General features: G+C 40.1%; 1 protein-coding gene and 1 long non-coding RNA gene across 2 annotated transcripts in view; both read right to left on the bottom strand.

The window, feature by feature from the left end:
• NT5E (5'-nucleotidase ecto) overlaps positions 1-17,502 on the bottom strand; it is a 108,997-nt gene that overhangs the window by 51,546 nt on the left and 39,949 nt on the right. The window lies entirely within an intron of this gene.
• Positions 1-17,502, bottom strand: part of LOC145722850 (uncharacterized) — a 37,514-nt gene that overhangs the window by 10,312 nt on the left and 9,700 nt on the right. The window contains exon 3 of the long non-coding RNA XR_014147423.1: positions 13,991-14,052. This is a non-coding gene — a long non-coding RNA (uncharacterized LOC145722850). The remainder of the gene's footprint in view (positions 1-13,990; positions 14,053-17,502) is intronic.

Here is a 17,502-nt window from a genome sequence, read left to right as displayed (position 1 = left end):
GTAAAAGCGTCAAGTTTGGCATGTTTGAAGGAAATGCTGAACACAGCAGCACAAGCAAAGGTAAGAGCAACAGACTTCTGGGGTGACAGTGTTAAACAGTTCATGTGGGGGCAGTAAAACAACAGCCTGCTGCCCGGAGTGCGGCCACCATGGACACCTGCGGGAGGACTGGAGATGGACCCTGACCCCTCGGATTCCTGTAGGTTGGGGCTTAAGGAGTTTCTGATACCTTGTGACTATGAGCCCGTCCTTGATGCCCCTTCCTAGACTCAAGCATGGTGAAGCAAGGGGTTACCCACTGTAAACCATCACACATCATTTAGCAACTTCTGTGACTTCTTTGGGAGTTTCCATGTGATACCTGATGTCACAGTAAAGACATTTTAAAGCCTTTGAATTCCCAAATTTATCTTTCCTGGAAAATAACTGTTGAATGTGGATATTTTTCGGCAAGACTCATTATGTTTTCATTTTCAGCTAAAAAATAAAATGCTAATGAAAACCATGCCATTTTTTGGAAACTGCTTTCCATTTTCAAATCTTAGCTATGTTATTTTAAGAACTCTAGATTCCACCCAGCCACCCCATCCCTCCCAAAAGAACTCTAGGTTCCAAATCATTTATCTGTAACATATTAAAAAAAAACAAAACAAAAAAAACACTTAGGCCCAGTGCTGTTTTAGGTCCCTCCATTTCTGGGACTCTGGGATTCTGGCATTCCTACTCTTCAAGCTTGCAACTTTGGATCAAGTCCATACCACATGTAAACAGACACCCAGATTCTGAGTCTAAAATTGTCATTGACCAATAAGAACAGATTCTCAGATGAAGCTACATAGAAATTAGCTCCACGTTTTCAACGGCTAGAGGCTACTGAAAAATGGATAGCTGAACCTAAGAAGAGGAAGGCGTTGAACATTGCCAAACTGCTTGAGGGAATCTAACTAGGCAGAAAGTGATGACAGCCTAGGGCAAAGCAGGAAAGAAAGAGGAAAACCCCTTCCCAAAGCATCCTCTCAAATAAAACGGGCTTCGGATGCCCGAGACTCAGAACTCCTGAGCTGATTCAGTTTGGCTTCTCAAGATCAGAGGCCACCCCATCTCTCTGTCAGGAGAACAGATTCTCCTGGACACAGCAGAGGGGGCACCAAGCCCAGACTTTACGTTTGGCTAAACTGGAAGACAGACACAGAGGGCTGATTCCTGCGCTATTCATTTAAGTGAGAGAAAGTGGTAACTAAGGGTGGTAGGAAAGAAGCCAAGGAAAATAAATTTGACAGAGATTTATGAAGGAATAAACCTCATTTTTTTTAATCAGCAAAAGCAAAGTTACACATGGTAGTTGGAGAACTGTATAAAAGGTTTGAAACTCATATGGGAGGTTCTTATTACCTATTGTCCCCAAAGAAATGGACCAACAAAATGACCTTTGTGACTGACCACATGGCAGTATCATTGACTTGCCACACCCCAGGGAAGGGTCTAGAGGTGGCCTCTCCTCCGTGGAAGGAGCAAAGATCACAGGCGCCTACCCTATGATTAAACACACCCGACAGATGAAGCTATGCAAATGATGGAGCGATTACAAATGTTACAGCCACAAAAGAAAAACAAATGACAGAAAGACTATCCAAGGGGCGCCTGGGTGGCTCAGTTGGTTAGGCGACTGCCTTCGGCTCAGGTCATGATCCTGGAGTCCCAGGATCGAGTCCCGCATCGGGCTCCCTGCTCGGCAGGGAGTCTGCTTCTCCCTCTCCCGCTCCCCCCTCTTGTGCTCTCTCTCTCTCTCATTCTCTCTCTCAAATAAATAAATAAAATCTTAAAAAAAAAAAAAAAAAAGAAAGACTATCCAACACAGACTTGAAGACACAGCCTGGTTCAGATAAATGGGTCTTATATTCCTGCAGCTGGATTTGCAAAAGGATTTTAATGTGTACGTTTTAAGTGAAAACCTGGAAATCGGCCTGACAGAAATCCTGGTAACACAACCACACCCCTGAGACTATACCATCCTGAAGTGTGGAGGAAATTAGCAAATTGAATCATGTAATAAGGCAATTTCATTCTTTTTTTATGTGGGCTTAACAAAAAAAAAAAATTAATTTCATGATCAATTTAAAATGAGGGTTTATAATAAGTCCCTGAAATTTTATACAAATTATCATAAGCACATGTATGCGCTTCCCAGCCCTCCCCCCGCATAGTGAGATTTCATAGTTTTCAACAGAATCTATCAATAGAGTTCATCCAAAAATGAGTGACAATCCCGGGTGGTAGTGGGACAGGAGCTGTTGAGCCACTATGGGCGAAAGATATTATTAGGGGGTCGGCGTTTTTGGCAGTGGAGATAACCAAAGAGAGGTAATCCTGTGAATGTGGAGAAACTATGGTGGTGGCTACTCAGTTAATTTTAAATGTTTTTGTTTTTGTTTTAAGTAGACTCCACGCCAGGCGGGGCTTGAACTCACAACCCTGAGGCCAAGACCTGACCTGAGATCAACGTCAGACACTTAACCAACTTAGCCACCCAGGCACCCAATTTGGTTAATTTTATTAACTAGTCACTCAGCATCGAATTACCAGAGGAATGGGAGTTCAGCTAAACCAGAGAGGACTACTGACAGCAAAGAGATTTGGGTGAGGGCCATGCCAGAAATACAGTTTATGATTCAGGAGGACATGATTTGTACAAATTAAAATGCTGGTGAGTAGAATCTAGAAATGTCTTCCCATGGCGGAACAGAATGAAAGCCCTAACATTGATTTAAATCAGTCTTTTCCCTGTAGCCACCTAGGATATCAATGAAAATACTCCTTATCCTCAAGACACCTCATAGGCAACCAATCAGTGATGATAATGGTGGAGGTCATGCCACTGATGTCATTTATTTAAAGAGTAGGTGGTCGATTATTTTCACCTATCGCAAGTCTTCCCACCCCAACCAAATCTTATCCACGACAAATACCTCTGTCATAGAGCCTTCCTGGAGAGTCACGGAATTAAAGAGCATTAATATGGGAATGAATGTTACAAGTCATTGACTCCAATGTTCCTATTTTAATCAATGTGGAAAGAGATCCAATGAATTTTCTCAAGGTTAAAGGCAGAGCTGGACTTTCACATCCCTGCTCCCTTTTCTGCCTCTCTCTGACAGCCATGGTCTTTACATTTCACTTGGAAATCACCCACTTTCTGCTTTGTGCACCTTTTCCACTAAGCAGGTGTTTCGGTCTTTTGCTTTCATCCACCTTTCATCTCATCCTGTGTTAAGGTTAAGCCTTATTCTCAACTTTTAGATTAAATCCTCTGAGGGCTTTGCTCAGAGCGTTGAGTAACTGCATTCACTTGATTCATTCCCAGCTCCTGAGGGACACTGCCAAACTCACAGAGTATCTGTGTTTATTAAGAATGAATTATTCAGACTTTCAGATCTTCAGGTACATTCCTGTTAGTATGAATTACTAAACTGCTTGTTTGCCAATAATGTTGCACTAGAAATGTAGATGTGAAAGCATAGTGTTTGATTCCAATAAGGTCAAACATAGGTAGCATGATTTTTCTCTTTAGCAAACAAACAAAAAAGGCCGAAACCTTTTTTAAAAATCTTCCTGGCACTATTCGTAGCTGCTACAGTTACAAACTATCCACATGCGGCATACACATCTCTCCCCTTCTTCCAAGCAAAGCTCCTCACTACCCCCACCCCCCCACCAAACCTCCCCCCGGCACCGTGCTTAACTAAAAAAAAATTACGAAAGATGCCAAGTGTTACAACCTTTTCTGTTTAAGATTCCTTTTTGTTTCCTTCCATTATGAATGCAACTGTTATCTCCTAACAGCATGGCTTGCTGGACCAGACACCTAGACAGAGAGTACTCTGGCTCAGATGGGCACCATGTCCAGTGTTCCCAGACACCAAAAGTCTATCACCCAACACCTGGATATTTTTACTGAAAGCTCATGAACATTCATTCATTGTTTTTCAACAAATAATTACCATGCAGATTACTTTTATTTTCTTTGAAGAGTTTAAAACTAGCATCAGTGGGTAGAAATGACAATTAAAGAGGGCACGTACTGAATGGGGCACTGGGTGTTATACACAAACAATGAATCATGGAACACTACATCAAAAACTAATGATGTAATGTATGGTGATTAACATAACATAATAAAATAAAAAAAAATTAGCTCAGTATAGGAAGGACTTCTCAGAATTCAGAACTGTCAAAAAACTAAATAGTCCTGTTCACACACAACCAAATTGAGGGATGTTCTGCAAAACCTCCTGTCTGGTCTCTTTAAAAATGTCAATGTAGGAAAACAAAAAGGAAAATAAGCAGAGAAATTATTCTGGAGCAAAGGAAATTATATCAACTGGATTAACTACAGACTACATTAAAGGAAATACAAGGCAAAATATTTTATCAAATCCTGTTTTGACAAAAAACAGCTACAGAGAACATTGTTGGGAAAATTGGAGAACCTGAGTGCAGAAATACAGTCCACATTATATCTAATGATACAGAAATGAATCGCCATTACATTTTCTAATGCTAGTAATGAGCATTTTGGTTGCCCAAGGTCGTGAGACGAGGGAGGATTAGAACTTCACAGCTTGGCTCCCAAGCCATTTTAAGTTTCCTGTCACTAAAGGTGTTTAAACAAAGACTGACAAAGACTGTCAATCACCTGGTAGTGATTATTAGGTCAGTTTCTAGATATGAGTGAGGGTGGAGGTAAGGGTCTGGGCTCTTCAAACATGTTAATCTGTGAAGAAAAAAAAAAACCTGGAAAATTATTCCAAGTTTAAGAAAACTAAGAGACCAGATGAGCCCTTAAGCAGGTGAATCAGATGAGCTTATGGCCCCGAAACAGGGGCTGCTCTAGAGGGAAGAGGTCACACAGCCTTCAAAGGTCTGCTAGCACAAACTCCTACCTGGAGTGATTCAAATCTTTGGGTATGAGTCACAAGGTGCAAGGGTTGTTCTAGAAATCAAGGAAAACTGCTGATGCTAGAAAGAACTCCCTGAACGTATAAATCCCTTTCCTTGACCAAAATGACTGAGGAGTCCTTCATATGACCCCAGATTCCTCAGGTTAATTAAGAGTTACAGGGACAGTGTCTCACCCCACTTTGGACACCACTCTCCCCCATTTTTTTTTTTTTTTTGAGAGAGAGAGAGAGAGCGCATGTGCCCATGAGCAGGAGGAGGGGCAGAGGGAGAGGGAGAGAAGCAGACATCCCTCTGCGCACTAAGCACAGAGCTCACTGATAGGGGGCTGGATCTCATGAAGCTGAGATCATGACCTGAGCCGAAACCAAGAGTCGGACACTTAACTGATTGCGCCACCCAGACGCCCCTAAAAATGTTTTAAAATGCAAGTAAGATCCAACATCAAAGGAAAAATTAGAAGAGCAACATCCCCAGTATTTTTTACTTGATTTTGAAATACCAGTAAGTAAATTCTTTACATTTAAGCCTCCACTCCCGACTTCACATACTGAGTCAACAGACTTGCTTAAAGATTAGGTTTTGTTTTAATTGCCTCAAATCTCAGCCAAAAGCCTGTATGTAGTCTGGAAGCGTTCTGGCCTGCTTCCCACAGTGCCTCTGTGACTGGGTCTTAAGTTGACAGGAGTTTACTGATGTTCACCAGTTAGTTATATGCACGCTAGACTCACATGGTTCCCAGCTATTACTTTGCCCTCAACCCCACCACCTCTCCTTTCTGGGTTTCCAAACTCTCTCAGAGAGGTGTCTCCCTCGGCATCAATTCAGCTCACCTCCTGAGGAAAAGCCCTGCTACGGGCTACCAGTTGTAGTGACCACTTTTGAAAAAATGTGGAGAAAGAAGGTGTGAGAGATGTCAACAAATATTTATTAAGGATATTATGTGCCAAGCATTAGGTCATGGACTTTTCTATATTAACTCATTTAATCTCTCAGTAGAGAATTCAAAGGAATGAAAACTATACTTTGCTTGGAAGGGACAATAAACTGAGCACTACACAACCTGGAAAAGAAAATGGTCTCTCATTTCAAGAGGGAAGGACTTCATGACTCCCAGAGAAGGTAATATCCCAAATGCCCTGGGCATACCATCTAAAACACTCAGTTCTGAGCCATGAGCACCTTTGCTGCTTCTCTTGTTTTGTCTCCCTGTGTTTGTCATCCTAATATGGTATCTCTCCATTTTCCTAATACTGTGGCTTGTCTCCAGACTCCCTTACGACTCTGGGGGCTGGAAGGGGGCTCTGTTCTCCCTGTCGCTCCCATACACTAAGTAGATGCTGTGCTCCCGATAGCTGTTTGATCAACACTTAAAGAAACTGCAGTCAGAGAAGGTCAGAGGAGGCTTTGGTGAAGAAGGTGAGAAGAGCAGTCTTGGAGGAGCACCCCCTGTGATTACCTCAGCAATAATTGCTTAATTGGAGCACTGTACTTAACTTAATTAGACTATTCGGTATATTCCAGGAGGCGGTTGTAACATCTCTCCTTGCTGCAAAGCTAAATAACTTTTCATGACTTAATTTAAAACATGTTCCTTAACTCAGAAGCTGCTTCTGTGCAGCCCTGAGTCTAAATGCAATGCATGAATTCCCCCAGGGACCTAGGCCTACTTTTAGAAAGGCTTGTGGAGTCCCGTAAGGATATTCTTAGACTTGTTCATGTTTTTATTTTGTGAGCCAGCTCTAGATGAATGCCTTTTCCCCCCTGCACTCCTTTACATTTCCTAGAGGGCATGTGGCTTTAACCTAGAATAGGTTAACCACTCCTCAATCTCAGGTTTGGGGAAACCGGAAGCTGTTAGGTTGGAATCACATGTAATTCTCCTAAGGACTATAATTAAACATACTTATAAAAATACATTGATAACAGTATGTCATAAACATTGTATAGTTCTTTGACAGCTGTCAAAGATTTCAAAACAAAAATTGTAAATATGGGCTTGGATTTACTGACATATTTTGTTCATTTATCTTAGCCCTTGAGATTTGGAATATTTCTTTTCCTAGGAATTATAAGTGGGGGCAGGTAGAACTATGACAAACTAGAACTGATTTGTTTCTAATACACATTTTCTTTTTTTTTTTCCTAAGACTTTATTTAAATTCCAGTTAGTTAACATATAGTGTGGTATTGGTATCAGGAGTAGAATTCAGTGATATACATACTAACACCCAGTCCTCATCACAACATGTGCCCTCCTTAATGCCCATCCACCCAATTACCCCATCCTCCCACCCCATCCCCTCCAGCAACCCTCAGTTTGTTCTCTATAGTTAAGAGTCTCTTATGGTTTTGCCTCCCTCTCTGTTTATCTTATTTTATTTTTCTTTCCCTTCCCCTATGTTCATGTTTTGTTTCTTAAATTCCACATGAATGAAATCATATGGTATATGTCTCTCTCTGACTTATTGTGCTTAGCATAATATCCTCTAGTTCCATCCATGTTGTTGCGAATGGCAAGATTTCATTCTTTTTGATGGCTGAGTAGAATTCCATAGTGTATATATATATATATATATATATATACATATATACTACCTCTTCTTTATCCATTCATCAGTCGATGTACACCTGGGCTCTTTCCATATTTTGGCTATTGTTGATAATGCTGCTATAAACTTTGGGGTGCATGTGACCCTTCGAATCAGTATTTTTGTATCCTTTGGATAAATACCTAGTAGTGCAATTGCTGGGTTGTAGGGTAGTTCTATTTTTAACTTTTTAAGGAACCTCCATACTGCCACCTCCAGAGTGGCTGCATCAGTTTGCATTCCCACCAACAGTCTAATATGCATTTTCTTCTGGTTACAAAAGCAAAATATTAATTTGTCCATTCATTCATTCAATAAATTCTTATTGAGCACCTACTGTGTGCCAGGCATTGTGCGAGTGGAGGATACTATGGTGAACAATAATAGACATGTCCCTGATCTGTGGAGCTTGGAATCAGTTATATTTGAACTGAAATCAAGAGAGGAGGAAGTAACTGGGGGATGGAGAGTGAGTATATGAAAGGGACAAGAAGTACATTTCAGGGAAAGTTAATAATATGAACAAAAGCCTTATGGCATTTCATCAAGATGGCAGTAGACTAGATGCAGAAATCTCCACTATTATTCAAAATAAAACTGAAACATATATATTGTTCCATGTTAAAGACATAGCTGAACTCAAAAGAAACAGATATCCTCATATGCCAGAAATGAAGAAGGAACATATAACCATGAAGATATGCAGTTTTTAAAACCATGCAGTCCTTAGGAGAAACTGGACTACTTAAGGGTTGGTATGTTCATACCTTTGTGAGACAGGAATTTAAGCCTTAAGCCCCACATACATCAAGGAGGAGGAATGGGCATTCTATTCAGCAGACTGTCCAAAAATGTGCTGAAAAGCTATATACATTGCCTAAAATCTTCTTCAGCATGAACAAGGTTGCAGGAAAAAGTGGACTTTCTCAGGTTCTCAGAAAGATTCTGACAGCCACTCCCACACCCACACTGTGAGGTTTAAATTTTGAGTCTGTAACCATGCACCAGTACAGAATCAACCACCTTTCCCTTACCCATGCAGTACGGGAATCTGGAGGGGAGAAACTGGTGTCAAAGGTGATTTTGAAGTAGTGAACTCAGTAGGACTTGGGCAAGGGAAGTGGTGAGCCTTGTCATCAAGAGACCGCTGCAACTCAGGGCATGGACAGGACTTCCTCTAACGATAACTCCTCCTGGGGCACCTGGGTGGCTCAGTTGGTTAAGCGTCTGACTCTTGAGTTCTGCTCAGGTCATGATCTCAGGGTCGTGAGATCGAGCCCCATGTCAGGCTCTGCACTGGGTGTGAAGCCCTGCTTAGGATTCTTTCTCTCCCTCTGCCCTTCCCTGTACTCTTGCTCGTTCTCTTGTTCTCTCTCTTTCTCTCAAAAAATAAGTAAATAAATAAAGATAACTCCTCCTGAAGTTGAGCTTGTAGACATAACTTATAAAACACAGGAAGAAATACAAAGCAAAAAGGGAAAGTCCAAAGATCTCAAAGTAGGAGAATTTATGCTTAATAGTGAGTATTGTTAAGTAGATTTTCAAGTGAATATTTTAACTGCACAAAGAGGAAGACAGAAATGTAAATAAAACCTTTCAAAAGGTACAGAATAAATAAGAATAGGCTGATCTGAAAATGAACCAACTAGAAACTTCCAAAAGGTACAGTAGGGGAGATAGAAAGACTCAACAAACAGGCTAAACAATAGACTAGACCCAGGTGAAGAAATCATGCATGAACTGGAACATGATCTGTGTAAATCCCCCAGAACACAGCATGGACAGAAAAAGAGGTAGAAAATATGAAAAAGAATTTAGGAATATGACAGCTAGATTGAAAATCTCTAACATATGTTTAATAGATGCTTTAGAATGAAAGAGTTAAATTCCTCATATCAGTGAGATCATATAATTGTCTTTCTCTGATTGACTTATTTCGCTCAGCATAATACCCTTTAGTTCCATCCACATCATAGGGGAAGGGAGGGAAAAATGAAACAAGACGAAACCAGAGAGGGACACAAACCATAAGAGACTCTTTTAATCTCAGGAAACAAACTGAGGGTTGCTGGAGTGGAGGTGGATGGGAGGGATGGGGTGGCTGGGTGATGGACACTGGGAGGGTATGTGCTATGGTGAGTGCTGTGAATTGTGTAAGACTGATGAATCACAGACCTCTACCTCTGAAACAAATAATACATTACGTGTTAATAAAAAAAAAAAGAATGAAAGAGTTAAGAGACTAGGGAAGAGAAACCTTTAAGAATTTTCCAGATTTGAAGAAAGTTAGGGGATGTCAGAGGAAAATACATAAAACTGAATGAAATAAATAAAATAGAAGCTTATCTACTGCCGAACATCAAGAATAAACAGAAAATCTTGGAAGTTACAAGAGAGAAAAGATAGGTTTCCTGAAAAGAAGCAACAGTAAGACTGACAGAACACTTCTCTTCACCAACCAGGTGTGCCAGAGACAATGGCTGAATGTCTGAAAAATGATGAAGAAAAATAATTGTCAGTCTAGAATTCTATATCCAGCTTAACCATACTCCAAGAATTTGGAGGAAATGAAAGCATTTTCACACATACAAAGATAAGAACATAACTTTCCAGAGACCTTCATTGATAAAACTTACTGAAGGATATGCTTCAACAAAAAGAAAATGAGTAAGCTACACAAAGCTCAGGTGAACCAAAAAAATGACAAAGAAAGGAAGGAAGAAAGGAAGGAAAGAAGGAAGGAAGAAAGAAAGGACAGAAGGAAGGAAGGAAGGAAGGAAGGTAGGTAGGTTAGCTAGTTATTATCATAAGTTGGTAGGGAAATAAAATTAAAACAAAATCTCCTCCCAACCTAGAAAACCTCTCCATAAAGATAGAAGAGAAAGAAAAAAATTATTGAATAAGCATTAAACAAGAATATGATGCTGATCACAGGCAATAAGCTAGAGGTTTCAAAGAAGAAAATCTTACCTTTTTATGTACCTAAATAGATATAGCCCATTGTATTCCTGTTTGCAAGATAAAATTGCTAAGTTTTTTTTGTCTTTATGATTGTAAATACACTTTGCCATTTGGAGTCAGGGGACAGCTGAAGTCAGGCCCACCTTCTCCCCAGTTACCAGCACCTGGATTCCAGAGGCACTTTTGTCTTTGAAAGCCTTTCTGGTAATTCCAAAATCATACCTGGAAGTGATTAGCCTCTCCCCTTGCTCAAAAAGCCATTCAAGTTTAAAAGTTCAAATCTGTATGTTCAACTAATGTTCAAAACAGTTAAGATTAGTAGTCAGGAGATGAGGGTCCTTGTTCTGACTGTGTGGGCTAATGAGCTGTGAGGACTCCTGCAAGTCATTTCATCTTGCTGGTGTGAATGCAAAATGAGGGAGTGAGGCTAAATGAGTTCACAGATCCCTTAACTGTCAGTCTGTGTGCCTCTATTTAGGACAAGCTCTATTTGGCTGTGTGTGATGGACTCCTTTTCCTGTTCTTGAAGAGCTTTGGAGTTAGTTCCGTCCTGGAGAACAGAGCTCCTTTCAGGCTCAATGCAAATAATAACCATGAGAGAGAATAAATGAGCAGCTGCCATCTATTCACCCCACTGGGCGGGGGCCAAGCATTGAGGAGGCAAGGTCACAGACTCTAGCCTGATGCCAGAAGAAGACGCTGAGGTTTGCAGCGAAAAACCACTAGTGCATCAAACCACAAAAGTCAGTGCCTTAAAACAACAACCATTTTATTTGCCCCCAACCCTGTGGGTCTACACTGGGCCCAGAGTTAGCTAAAAGGTTCATCTGCTGGTCTGCCTGGTGTCTCATGCGGCTGCAGCCATCGAAGAGCTCCCCTGGGCTGGGTGGCCCAAGACAGCACAAGTAGCATGTCTGAAATTTGGTATTGTCTGCTGGGGTGGTGTGTGTGTCCCCAACCAGCTAATCAAAGCTTTTTTGTTGGAAAGCAGTGTTCCTAGAGGGTAAGAGCACAAACGCCTCACAGGGCCTCTGGAGGCATTACCTTGAATGTTGAACTTCGCACATCATCCCCTGCACTCTACCCATCAAGCAAGCCACAGGCCTGCCCAGATTCAAGGGGGAGGAGAAACAGACTCCACCAATGGCCAGGAGGAGTGGCAGAGTCACACTGCAAGGGGAAGTGAGTGAGGGCATGGGAGGGATATTGTAACCGTCCTTATAAACTAATGTTCACACTAATCACAGGCAGCATCTCTAGCCCAGCATGAAGCAGGCATCCAGTAAACACTTGTTTAAAGGATGTATGTCCTTAGTTGCAAAGGCTATGGGTCCTTCTTTCTCCTAGGAGAAAGTAACAGTGATATAGATTAGATGTCTTCCTGGTGGAGAATCAGTTGAATCACTGCTGAGTACAAACTCTAGTGTACATGACTGGGGGGAGTCGGTATATTTTTTCTTTGGCTTGCAATGGGATTGTCATTTCCCTTTGTTCTGTGGATATAACACATACTGACATGGAATGTTGACCCTATAAGAAACCCTGTATAATGATAGTTACACTTCCATAAGAAAAATATTACAGGTCGGATTTGATTATCAGATTCACCCATGGCAAATAAGATATGTATTGGTCTCTTTACTACTGTCTTAGCTTCATAAGTGAAAAAACTATCCAATCAACTCAATCAAATTCAACAAATATGTATTTAATGCCTAATTATTGCCAGGAATATAGTGTATGTGCCTCCTCCCCCATGTTTGACCCCTCCCAGCCCAGGTTTCATTAGATCTGGAGGTATAGAATGTTTCCTACTGTTCTTACTGTTGCAGCCTCAAGAATGACATCCAAGAGGATGGGCTGTCCCAGCTACCCCATCTTCAAAATGAAAAGTTATGAGCATACTTGTAGTATGTTTTCATTTACATATGCTATTCTTTCTGAATGAAATGCCTTTTTCCTCTTTTCTCTCATTCCAGTGGTTCCTCCTCTGAAACAACACTCTACCCCAGCCAGGTGGTTGGTCATCCATCCTCCAGGCTCTTCATTAACCTGGATATAGCTCATTTGTACACCCATCATACCTACTGTACTGTTGGTGTATGTGTCCATCTCTTCTAGGACTTTGAGCCTCCTGAGAACACACAGTTTCTTACTTATCTCTATAACTTTATGCAAATACTTGATAAATGTTAGATAAATGATTCCAGAAATGGGCAAAAGAAGGAAAAAAGGAATACTAAGTTAAAGAGCAGTAGATAACCTGAGCTAACATTCTGGGGCCCACAGTGCAAGTTGACCTGTAACTCTCATTCAAAACAACAGAACTCATTCCCCTTTGTTTCTGCCTCCTTCATTCTTCTTCCTCTAATATGAAGCAAATTTAAAACTCTGTAGTCAGTTTTTGTATGTTACTCTCAAGGGATTCTAGATAATGACTTTTTATAAGAAGAAAGATCCCAGGGGGCGCCTGGGTGGCTCAGTCGGTTAAGTGTCTGCCTTTGGCTCAGGTCATGATCTCAGCGTCCTGGGATCAAGTCCCACATCAGTCTCCCTGCTCAGTGGGGATCCTGCTTCTCCCTTTGCCTTCTGCTCCCCCTGCTTGTGCTCTCTCTCTCTCTCTGTATCAAATAAATAAAATCTTAAAAAAAGAAGAAAGATCCCTGTTATTTACTTTGCATGATTTTTTTAACCAACAGATTATATTTCATGTTTAAATGCCTAAATTATCTCTTCATATGCCACATAGCAATGTTATTTCCTATTTTGACAGTAGCTGTTGGGTTTACTTCAATAAAAATGGGACATAACTGCACTGGAAATGTAGTAAGCATTCTGGTGAGGTTGGTTTTAATCAGGTACAAAACAGCTAGGGAGGGTTGTGCTAAGTCATGGTTCTACCATGTTGCTGCAGCTCTGCTCGATGAAAGGCAGCTGGAGAAATCATGTTTAGTTTCTTAAAGTGGCAGCCGCAAGGCACAAAACTTAAGTAACTGACTCTGGTTTAGCCATAGCCTTACCATGAATGTGTGCCACCAGAGCTGGGGTAATCAAAGAATCCAGTCAAACAACCAAAAGTGTAATAAATCCCCAATGATATAATTTTGTTTAAAGTAATAATATGGTAGCATTAGGAGATAATGTCTTTAATAGTCTAACAATGAAAGTCCATGAAATTCTAGGAGGCAGATTTTACTATATCCCTGTTTATGACATCATCCTCAAACATGACTGATACACACAGAATAAATTAGATACCTAACTAATACTCATAGCTGAGATAGGAGTATATGAGTCAGAAACTATCTGGAACCTAAGTCCAACAATTGCAGCTAATTAAATCATAAAACTTAGACCAGAATTTTTTGGGTGCCCTAAGATCTTATATTACTGAGGACGTGCATGAATGAAATACAATGAAAAAGACCCAAAAAAGTGGAACAAAATGAAAGGAAACAGCAAAGTTTCAAAGAATTACTCACCAAAGAGAATCCTTCTGTGATTTTCCTAAGCAATTATTCTTCTTCATTCAACTTGATCTCTCCTAGTATGATAATAAACATGCCAGGAATTAGTTAGAATGATGGTTCTCCAGCCTCACTCATTATCTGAGTTACCTAGACTGTTTTTTAAATATATGTATTCCCATTCCCATTTCAGACTCTCTGAATAAGAATCTGGAATCTCCCAGGAGTCTGTATTTTTCAATCCCCCCAGGTAATTCTCTTTTTTTAAATTAATTTTTTAAATTTAAATTCAATTAGCCAACATATAGATTTCAATAATTCATCAGTTGCAAATAACACCCAAATTTTAGTTAGTTAACATACAGTGCAATATTGGTTTCAGGAGTAGAATTCAGTGATTCATCACTTACATACAACACCAGTGCTCATCACAAGTGCCCTCTTTAATACCTATCACCCACCTAGCCCATTCCCCACCCACCTCCCTCCATCAACCTAAGTTTATTCTCTATTGTTAAGAGTCTCTTATGGCTTGCTTCCCTCTCTTCCCACCCCATCCCATATGTTCATCTGTTTTCTTTATTAAATTCCACATATGGGTGAGATCATATGGTATTTGTCTTTCTCTGACTTATTTCACTTAACATAATACATTCAAGTTCCCTGCATGTCATTGCAAAAGGCAAGATTTCATTCTTTTTGATGGTGGAGTAATATTCTATTATATATATATATATATATTATTATATAAATACACACACACACCATATCTTCTTTAGCCATTCATCAGTTGATGGACATTTGGGCTCTTTCCATAGTTTGGCTACTGTTGATAATGCTTCTATAAACATCTGGGTGCATGTACCCCTTCAAATCTGTATTTTTGTATCCTTTGGGTAAATGCCTAGTAGTGCAATTGCTGGGTCACAGAGTAATTCCATTTTTAACTTTTTGAGGAACCTCCATACCGTTGTCCAGAGTGGCTGCACCAGTTTGCATTCCCACCAACAGTGCAAGAGGTTCCCCTTTCTCTGCATCCTTGCCAAAACCTGTTGTTTCTTGTGTTGTTAATTTAGCCATCCTGACAGGTGTGAAGTGATATCTCATCATGGTTTTGATTTGTATTTCCCTGATGATGAGTGATGTTGAACAGCTTTTCATGTGTCTGTTAGCCATCTGTATGTCTTCTTTGGAAAAGTGTCTATTCATATCTTCTGCCCATTTCTTAACTGGATTATTGTTTTTTGGGTGTTGAGTTTGAGTAAGTTCTTTATAGATTGTGGATACTAACCCTTTATCAGATATGTCATTTGCAAATATCTTCTCCCATTCCACAGGCTGCCTTTTAGTTTTGTTTTGTTTTGTTTTGTTTTGGTTTGGTTTGTTTTTTAAAGATTTTATTTATTTATTTAACAGAGACACAGCGAGAGAGGGAACACAAGCAGGGGGAGTGGGAGAGGGAGAAGCAGGCTTCCTGCATAGCAGGAGCCCAATGCGAGGCTCAATCCCAGGACCCTGGGATCATGACCTGAGCCGAAGGCAGACACTTAACGACTGAGCCACCCAGGCGCCCTGCCTTTTAGTTTTGTTGATTGTTTCCTTTGCTGTGCAGAAGCTTTTTATGTTGATGAGGTCCCAATAGTTCATTTTTACTTTTGTTTCCCTTGCCTCTGGCAACATGTCTAGTACGAATTTGCTACAGCTGAGGTCAAAGATGTTGCTGCCTGTGTTCTCTTCTAGTATTTTGATGGTTTCCTGTCTTACGTATAGGTCTTTCATCCGTTTTAGAATTTATTTTTGTGTATGGTGTAAGAGAGTGGTCCAGTTTCTTCTGCATGTTGCTGTCCAGTTTTCCCAACACCATTTGTTGAAGACTGTCTTTTTTCCATTGGATATTCTTTCCTGCTCTGTCAAACATTAGTTGACCATGGAGTTGTGGGTCCATTTCTGGGTTTTCTGTTCTGTTCCACTGATCTATGTGTCTTGTTTTTGTGCCAGTACCATACTGTCTTGATGATGACAGCTTTGTAATAGAGCTTGAAGTCTGGAACTGTGATGCCTCCAGGTTTGTTTTTCTTTTTCAGGATCACTTTGGCTATTCAGGGTCTTTTGTGGTTCCATCCAAATTTAAGATTGTTTGTTCTAGCTCTGTAAAAAATGCTGGTGGTATTTTGATAGGAATTACACTGAATGTGTAGATTGCTTTGGGTAGTAGAGACATTTTAACAATGTCTGTTCTTCTAATTCATGAGCATAGAATGCTTTTCCATTTCTTTGTGCCCTGTCCAATTTCTTTCATAAGTGGTCTATAACTTTCAGAGTACAGGTCTTTTACCTCTTTAGTTAGGTTTATTCCTAGGTATCTTATTGTTTTTTGTGCAATTGCAAATAGGATCGATTCCTTGATTTCTTTTTCTGCTGTTTCATTACTGGTGTATAGAAATGCAACAGATTTCTGCACATTGATTTTATATTCTGCGACTTTGCTGAATTCATGTATTAGTTCTAGCAATTATTTAGTGGAGTCTTGGGTTTTCCACATAGAGTATTATGTCATCTGCAAATAGTGAAAGTTTGACTTCTTCCTTGCCAATTTGGATGCTTTTTATTTTGCTTTGTTGTCTGATTACTGAGGCCGAGATTTCCAGTAATATATTAAATAGTAATGGTGAGAGTAAGACAAGATATCCTTGTCTTATTCCTGACCATAGGGGAAAGGTTCTCAGTTTTTCCCCATTGAAGATGATAGTAGCTGTGGGTCTTTCATATATGACCTTTATGATGTTGAGGTATGTTCCATCTATCCCTACTTTGTTGGGGGGGTTTTATCAAGAATGGATGCTGTATTTTGTTAAATGCTTTTCTGCATCTATTGACATGATCATATGGTTCTTAACCTTTCTTTTAAAAATATGGTGTATCACACTGATTGATTTGCGAATATTGAACCACCCCTGCAGCCCAGGAATAAATCCCACTTGATCATAGTGAATAATTCTTTTAATGTACTATTGAATTCAATTTGCTAATATTTTATTGAGAGTTTTTGCACCCATGTCCATCAGGGATATTGGCCTGTAATCTTCCTTTTTAGTGGGGTCTTTGTCTGGTTTTGGAATCAAGGTAATGCTGGCCTCATAGAATGAGTTTGGAAGTTTTCCTCCCATTTCTACTTTTTGGAACAGTTTGAGAAGAATAGGTATTAACTCTAGCTCCTTTAGATGTAAAGTTAGATTGTGTATTTGAGACTTTTCTTGCTTCTTGAGGTAGGCCTCCCCAGGTAATTCTCATGACCAGCCACCCTTAGCAATCTTTGCTTTAAACCAGTAATTAAAAAACCAAAACAAAAAAACTTCACCAAACTTAAAGGCATATGGTTATGGGCTGAATTGTGTTCTCCCAAAATTCATATGTTGAAGTCCTAACCCCAGTATCTCAGAATGTGACTGTATTTAGAGATGGGGTCTTTAAAGAGGTAATTAAGTTAAAACAAGGTCATTAGGGTGGGTCCTAATCCAATATGACCA

Source organism: Leptonychotes weddellii, chromosome 8 (assembly GCF_054177405.1).
Source record: "Leptonychotes weddellii isolate Sample4059 chromosome 8, ASM5417740v2, whole genome shotgun sequence".
Lineage (NCBI taxonomy): Eukaryota > Metazoa > Chordata > Mammalia > Carnivora > Phocidae > Leptonychotes > Leptonychotes weddellii.
The sequence above is the reverse complement of the archived record's forward strand: the minus strand, read 5'-3'. Positions and strand labels throughout refer to the sequence as shown.